Below are 6,875 nucleotides of genomic sequence, written 5' to 3'. Positions count from 1 at the left end.
TCTTCATCTCCGGCAGGTCTCTCTTCTCCTCGAACACCCTCAGGAGCCGGACGCAGTCTGCCACCCGCTTGAACGTCACGTCAAAATAACCGCCTTTGCGGGAGTCATGCAGGGTGAAGATCTCCGTAGCTTGGAAGCCGCACGCCTTCAACAGGATCCTCCTGGTGAAGAAGCCCCGATCCATAGGTGATCCTCCTTCGCTGTGGTTCACCGTGACTCGGACGGTGATAGGTAGACCACGGTATGGATTTGGATTGCGATTGGTTATCGCCCTTCCATCCCGACCTTGCCTTGGCAGGACCATGGTGTCGCCCCTTGCAACACTTGATCTTAGCCAAAAGGCCGAGAAGCGATGAGAATGAAAGAAAGTTGTGTTTTGAAAGATGTGCATGTTGAAAAGTAAAGAAAGCAGATGTTTGTAAGAAAACTATTTTTAGCATTGAAAATCCCCTGGAAAGGGGTGGTGCACCATTCCCAGAGATACTGCAATACCGGGTCGATGCGTGGAGTGGACGGAGCAAGCCCCTATTCCATCTCCCTGCTCCAAAAATCAATTTAATATATGGTCCCCAGATAAGGGACGTATCAGATATTAAACTGATAAGAACAGATTTTTTTTTTTTTTGTAAAAATATACTTTATTCATAAAATATCTTCAATCACATTCCAAACCATTTCAAAAACAACATTACAAGGGTACAATCCAGGTTAAACTTTTACAAAATGTATCACCAGGTGCATCAGTACAAACAATATTACAATCATTTACAGCCTTTCATTTTGATCTGTACAGCCCGAGGGGCTCTAAACAGTTCCCAGTCTCTCGGTGCGCTGTGGTAGAAAGGTCTTAGACAGCGACCCTTCCCCATTGCGCCTTTGCGGCAGCTGCCCCAAGCTTTAGTGCGTCCCTCAGCACGTAGTCCTGGACTTTGGATTGTGCCAGTCCGCAACAATCGGTCGGGGACAAATCTTTGTGCTGGAAGACCAACAAGTTTCGGGCAGACCAAAGCGCGTCTTTCACCGAGTTGATGATCCTCCAGCTGCAGTTGATGTTTGTCTCGGTGTGTGTCCCTGGGAACAGCCCGTAGAGCACAGAGTCCTGTGTCACAGAACTGCTCGGGATGAACCTCGACAGCAACCACTGCGTCTCTCTCCAGACTTTCTTTGCGAAGGCACAATCCACAAGGAGGTGGACAACGGTCTCTTCCCCACCACAGCCACCTCGAGGGCAACGTGCAGAGGGGGTGAGCTTCCTGGCGTGTAGGAAGGATCTGACGGGGAGGGCCTTTCTCACCACCAGCCAAGCTACGTCTTGGTGCTTGTTGGAAAGTTCTGGCGATGAGGCATTCTGCCAAATGACTTTGACAGTCTGCTCGGGGAACCATCCCACAGGGTCCACCCTCTCCTTATCCCTCAGGGCCTCTAGGACGTTACGTGCTGACCACTGCCTGATGGACTTGTGGTCAAAGGTGTTTTTCTGCATAAATTTTTCCACCAGGGACAGGTGGTACGGCACGGTCCAACTACTTGGAGCGTTCCGCGGCAGCGTGGCCAGACCCATCCTTCGCAACACCGGGGACAGGTAGAACCTCAGCACGTAGTGACACTTGGTGTTTGCGTACTGAGGGTCTACGCACCGCTTGATGCAGCCACACACAAAGGTGGCCATCAGTATGAGGGCGATGTTGGGCATGTTTTTTCCCCCTTTATCTAGAGGCTTGTACATCGCGTCCCTGCGGACACGATCCATTTTCGACCTCCAGATAAAGCGGAAGATGGCTCGAGTGATCGCCACCACGCAGGAGTCTGGAATGGGCCAGACCTGCGCCACGTACAGCAACAGCGAGAGTACCTCACACCTGATGACCAGGTTCTTACCCGCAATGGAGAGGGAGCGTCGCTCCCACACGCCCAGTTTCCTTTTCACCATAGCCACTCGCTCCTTCCAGTTTCTAACGCATGCCCCGGTCCCTCCGAACCATATCCCCAGCACCTTCAGGCCGTCAGCCCTGACAGTGAAGGGGACAAAGGATCGGTCAGCCCAGTTCCCAAAGAACATGGCCTCGCTCTTCCCACGATTTACCTTGGCTCCCGAGGCCAGTTCGAACTGGTCGCAGATGTGCATCAGTCTGCGCACCGACAGCGGATCCGAGCAGAAGACGGCGACGTCGTCCATGTACAGGGAGGCTTTTACCTGAGTGCCTCCACTGCCTGGGATCGTCACTCCTCTTATGCCCGGATCCTTCCTGATGGACTCGGCAAAGGGTTCTATGCAGCACACGAAAAGGACAGGCGAGAGAGGACAGCCCTGCCTGACTCCAGATTTAATCGGAAAGCTATCTGTTTCCCACCCATTGATTGAGACTGCGCTACTGATGTTAGTGTAGAGCAGTTGGATCCAATTTCGAATTCCCTCCCCAAACCCCATTTTGGAGAGCACATCCCCCATGTAGGTGTGCGATATTCTGTCAAAGGCCTTCTCCTGATCCAAGCTGATGAGGCAGGTATCCACACCCCTGTCCTGTACATAGGCAATCGTATCACTGAGCAGCGCCAGGCTGTCCGAGATCTTCCTGCCCGGCACAGTGCAGGTCTGATCAGAGCGGATCACCAATTCCAGAGCGGATTTGACCCGGTTGGTGATGACCTTGGACAGAATCTTATATTCCACATTCAACAGTGAAATGGGTCGCCAATTTCTAATTTCCTCCCTTTCTCCCTTGTGCTTGTAGATGAGGGTGATGATGCCTTTCCTCATGGATTCCGACATACTGCCGGCCAGGAGCATACTCTCGTACACTTCTAGCAGGTCTGGGCCCATCCAGTCCCACAGAGCCCAATACAACTCCGCCGGCAAGCCGTCGCTTCCGGGAGTTTTACTCTTCTCGAAGGACTCAAGGGCCTTAGTCAGTTCGTCAGGAGTTAGCGGTTTGTCCAGGCTCTCCCGTGTACTGTCGTCTAAGGCCTCCGTGATAGAGGACAGGAAGGACTGGGAGGCCGTGCTCTGTGTGGGCTTCACGTCATACAATCGGGCACAAAATGATTTGCTGATCCTCAAAATGTCGGACTGCGATGACTTTACTGAGCCGTCTTCTTCCTTCAGGCTGCTGATCACAGAGCTGTGATCACACGAAAACTGTACAAATTACTGAGTAAGGCTGTGATTAATCAGGCGGCCGACGCCACGGGCGCCACTAGATTCAGGGGACATCCTGCTTTCCACCGCCAGAAGAGAGAGTTAGTTAACAATGTACTGACAGGGGTGAACACAGGGACTTCCCTGGTAAACTCTCTCGACAGTCAAGGAATCAACTCCGAGGTCATGAATCTTAAAGGGATCATGAGGCAGCTTGCTCATAAGAGTAGCGAGGGGTGGTGAAACGGCACGGCCCTAGGGGGCAAGAGTGTGGCATCTGTATTGGAAAGCGTACACTTTATAGAGACCCATGCTAAAGCCACCAGCCAATTAACAGAAAGGGAGGAACGACAAAAGGACAGCACCCAAAAAAGCCAGCTTAGGGCCAGTGGATGATCGGGCAATTAAGACACAATCTGGGCCAGTTCCAAAGTGGGGAGGTACCGGGCTGGATCAACAGTGCCCGGTAGTGGGGGATGGCCAAGAACCCAGGCGTCATCGACGCATGTACATTGAAAGGAGTGACCAGGGTGTATGTGGTGATTCAGAAGTGCACCTCAAACCAAATGAACGTGTTAGGTATGGGCAATCCCCTCAGTCACAGCAGACACGGGCCCACACCCTCAGTACCGAGTGGAGAACATTGGGTTAATCCGAGACAATGACTCCCTCCGGTACTACCCCATAGATATGCATGCCATACGCAAGAATGAGGGCATACACGGGGAATCACTGAGCGGCTGCAGGAGGAAAGGTAGCCTCACAATTAGCTCCCATCCAGTTGGAACGGGGGGGTGCAGGACAAATGCGGGTACAACCGAATGGAGGGTTGTATATTAGAAATTACCCACAGAGGAAACCATCACACCCGCTCAGGATACAAGGGAACCCCGGCTCCCAGTTACTATCAGACACGCGTGAATAATGTACGTCCAACAAAGGGGTCAGGTCTCAGTCAACGCCTCCGACACACTCCACCATGCCCTGGAACACTATGAGGAACCTAAGCAGGCCCCAATTCCCCACCTTCCCAAAAGTCTGACAAAGTTTAAAGGTGACTTACGAAAGGTGAGGAATCAGCATTACGTGTTACAGGCGGTGTTTAAAAGGCTAATCAATGATACGGAAGAGCACTTGAGAGATCCGACGGTGGGAGCAAGTGTGGGAATGGGGGCTGAATGTGGACATACACCCCTGGATAAGAATAAGCTCTCATATACTCGTCGCAGTGCAGCTAGTGTTAGCATTGTTTAACTCTAATTCTTTCAATGTCTTCTCCAGACAATCCAAAAAGTACCAGGGGACCATGAGTGGCGTACTGAGAGGCTGCGAGGAGACATTTGCGTTACATTATGGGACCAGCAACACTCACACACACACCGATTACACAATCCACACTGACATCACTAAAAATCACAGACGGAATCTCAGTAACAATCCACATGCTTTGCACAGTCTTGTGTTGGGGGTTTAGTGTTTGATATTTCAAACTGCAGTGACATTCCCGACAAGATGAGTTAAAGTTTTAACATTAACCAGAAAATGGCTGAAACATTGTTTTCCTGGGGTGAACACGTCAAAGGACAGGAAGAATCAGAAAGTTGTCCTGCCCTGGGATTAACATATCAATGGACAGGCCTCCTGGGGAGCAGATTGAGAGACATCCCAACATGCCAGAGGTGGAGTCTGCAAACTGCTCATTCAGGATATACCTGGCTAGGAACCCAATCCGAAAACCGCCTCCAGAGTGCGGAGCTAGTCCCCACTCTGGCTTAATGTGCGTGTGTGTTCCCTCTGTCTCAATCTGCTTTATAACTCTTTGACTTGTTTGTATTTGGATGTTGCTGAGTTGTAACTGAGAGTGATTCATTGGCTCTTGCGTTATTTTGTTTGAAAATGTTCTTTGCTTTCTGTTTTAATGGAATTAATTTTCTCCCCCACCCCTCAAAGAATTTTTATTTTGAAACCTGCAATCTGAAGATCCAGACTGGGACAAGGACTCTTCTTCTTCAGGAGTTTCCTGAGACCTTCTCCAAGGCTGTGCCCCATGGGCCCACGTGAGTTTGTGTCCGTTTCTTACCCCGAGATTTCATTTCCTCTCCGGGACCCTGGTTTTCGGTGGCTCCGGTTAACCAGTTCCTGTTGGACTGCGGGCCTGGAGTTTCAAAAAGAAAATCCTGGGGTTAAAGTAGCCCAGCCTTGCAATCTAAAACTTACATGTTAGCCTCCAGTGTGTGAGGAACAGGAGCCCCACAAGAGGAAATGAAAAGTCCTAATGTGAAACTGCCTAAAATCTTGTTATAATTCAGGGATAATGTGTGTAATTTGGGCTGTGCGATCATTCTGACGGTTAAACGGGATTCCCGGTGGTCATTTTACTGAGGGTTTAGGTTTCTATCTGTCTTTCTCCAGTTTTCTTTCTGTTTATTTCTTCGCTTTGCGCTATTTAAGCCTTCAAGGAATAATCACAGGTGAATTGATGGACCCACAGCAGGGCAAGTGAGCTGCAGAAGGGGCAGGGAAAGACTTTACACATGGGGAGAGGAGGCAGGAGTTTCAGAAGGTAGGAGTCACAGAGGGGGCTGATCAAGGGGGAGATTATACAGAGGAGGTGGGAGGCTGCTGTTCGTTTCGGAGGGGGGTAATTAGAATGAACATGGGGACAGGGTGCTTGTTCATGTTTGAAATAGTGAGGGGTCGCTGCTACATGTTTAAAATGGTGAATGCATATGAGTTAATAGCTGATATGAGTTTGTATTTATACAGACGTCCAGAGAGATAGGGGGTGGGGCGGTGCTGGGAGTGCGGGGACTGTTGTGATGGTGGGTTGGGTGTTAGATGGGGGTTGTTTGAGAGAGATTTTTGAGTGGGCAAACGCGGGGTTAAAAATGGCGCGAGTAATTTGGCGGCCACAAAACAAACGGTCTGGCGAAAATGATGCAGAGATGGAATAATTGTCGGCTGATAATGACAGGGAGGAAAAGAATGGGGGTTGGATAATATTTGCGAGGAGGAAAGAAAAAACTAAATAACCAGTCCAGTATAGATTTTGAAGAGCACACATTGGGGGTTATATATTTCTTTTGTCAGAAAATGTTGCTGACAGGAAATAGAACACAAAATGAAAGATATGATGAAATCCATTCTTTGAATTGTGAATAGGGGAGAGCGCGAACGCAGTCCCCCAATACCACAAATTTTGCAGTCGAGTATCCCGCATTTGGGGACATCGCAGGCGTTAGCACACCCGAAGTGCAATGGGCTAGCCTCGTCCTGGGAGAACCTTTTTTTTTGCAAAAATATACTTTATTCATATAATATCTTCAACCACATTCCAAACCATTTCAAAAACACCGTTACAAAGGTACAATCCGGTTCAACTTTTACAACATGTATCACCAGGTGCATCAGTACAAACAATATTACAATCTTTTGCAGGCATTCATTTTGAGCTGTACAGCCCGAGGGGCTTTAAACAGTTCCCAGTCCCTCGGTGCGCTGTGGCAGAAAGGTCTTAGGCAGCGACCCTTCCCCATTGCGCCTTTGCGGCGGCTGCCCCAAGCGTTAGTGCGTCCCTCAGCACGTAGTCCTCGGCCTTGGAATGTGCCAGTCTGCAACACTCGGTCGGAGACAACTCTGCGCTGGAAGACCAACAAGTTTCGGGCAGACCAAAGAGCGTCTTTCACCGAGTTGATGATCCTCCAGCTGCAGTTGATGTTTGTCTCGGTGTGTGTCCCTG

At 49.9% G+C, this 6,875-nt stretch overlaps 2 pseudogenes; both read right to left on the bottom strand.

Moving 5' to 3' along the window:
- Positions 1-458: 458 nt before the first annotated feature.
- Positions 459-635, bottom strand: LOC144673776 (U2 spliceosomal RNA; annotated as a pseudogene).
- Positions 636-6,295: 5,660 nt separating this feature from the next.
- Positions 6,296-6,439, bottom strand: LOC144673774 (U1 spliceosomal RNA; annotated as a pseudogene).
- Positions 6,440-6,875: the final 436 nt, after the last annotated feature.

This window comes from Cetorhinus maximus, unplaced genomic scaffold (assembly GCF_964194155.1).
Source record: "Cetorhinus maximus unplaced genomic scaffold, sCetMax3.hap1.1 HAP1_SCAFFOLD_462, whole genome shotgun sequence".
NCBI lineage: Eukaryota > Metazoa > Chordata > Chondrichthyes > Lamniformes > Cetorhinidae > Cetorhinus > Cetorhinus maximus.
Note: the sequence above shows the minus strand (reverse complement) of the source record. Positions and strands in the feature narration are given on the sequence as shown.